We start from the raw sequence: 1,178 nt of genomic DNA, 5'->3' as shown, positions 1-1,178 counted from the left end.
CACACACACACACACACACACACACACACACACACACACACACACAAATTCTTGTACTTGCATCAAACTGAGGACATTGTATTGACTTCCATTCGTTTCTGTAATTGTATTTATGTCTAAGCCAGACATTTTCTCTAAAACTAACCATTACTGGTCTATAGCTAACCTAATCATGTACACACACTCACTCACACACACACAGTGAGTGTGGGCACTGAGGCTTGGCCTGATGAAGCGAGCAGCGGCTGGGAGTTGGAGTAAGGAAATCCTTTGGTGGGCGCTCAGAGCTCAGATCAGATGAGTCCTGACTCTGGGACTCAAAGGAAATGGCTACAGCTACATTTCATCTGCTGCTTCAATCCTAAAATAAATATGTTAGCCTAATTGGGAAAAGTGTTTACATCCTCCACATATGGACGGGCTGGTTCTCAGTGCAGGTTGGACTCGGCTGGATCTGTCCCTCRTCTCTGACCCTGCTGGTGTTCATGGACCGGATTTGAGTCGTGGAGAGGAGGTGTCTAATTTGGAACTTCAGGGTCTGGTCTCTGCTTTTCGGAGTGGTTCTGKTAGAGTCTTCATGACTTTAAATGTGCAGTGTGATGGTTTTTAACTGAGTCAGGGTGTGCCTTGTCCGGCTCTCTGTGAAGAGGTCCTGCTCACAAATAAAGCCAGGACAGAGCAGGAGATGGATCAACAGTGTTTAAATACTGACAGTCTGAGCTCCCATTTCACATGATTTACTGCTAACCCTCACCTGGTCCTGATGGCTGCGTTCTGACTGAGARAGGGAGACCCTGCAGAGCAGCTAAAAGGATCTTCATTCGTAGGGGGCAGCTTTAGGAGCGCCGTTACATGGGGGGAGTTCAGAGTAGTTAGACTGGAATTTAGTTTAAATTAATTTAATTTAATTTACTAAACAGACCATCAATTAGCAAAAACAGGACCGTTAAAATTTCAGTATTAAACTGAAACACCCCTAGTGTTATTTTAACACTTTCTGACTAAACTAACACACAGTGTTGGTGTTAATTCACAGTGTTGATTACCTCAGTGTTGTCTCAACACTGGGCAGTGTTAAGTAAGCTCCGCCCATAGTTAAAACTTATATACAGCGGGTAAAATAAGTATTGAACACATCACCATTTTTCTCAGTAAATATATTACTAGAGGTGCTAATG

Source organism: Austrofundulus limnaeus, unplaced genomic scaffold (genome assembly GCF_001266775.1).
Source record: "Austrofundulus limnaeus strain Quisiro unplaced genomic scaffold, Austrofundulus_limnaeus-1.0 Scaffold301, whole genome shotgun sequence".
NCBI classification, from domain to species: Eukaryota; Metazoa; Chordata; class Actinopteri; order Cyprinodontiformes; family Rivulidae; genus Austrofundulus; species Austrofundulus limnaeus.
The sequence above is the reverse complement of the archived record's forward strand: the minus strand, read 5'-3'. Positions refer to the sequence as shown.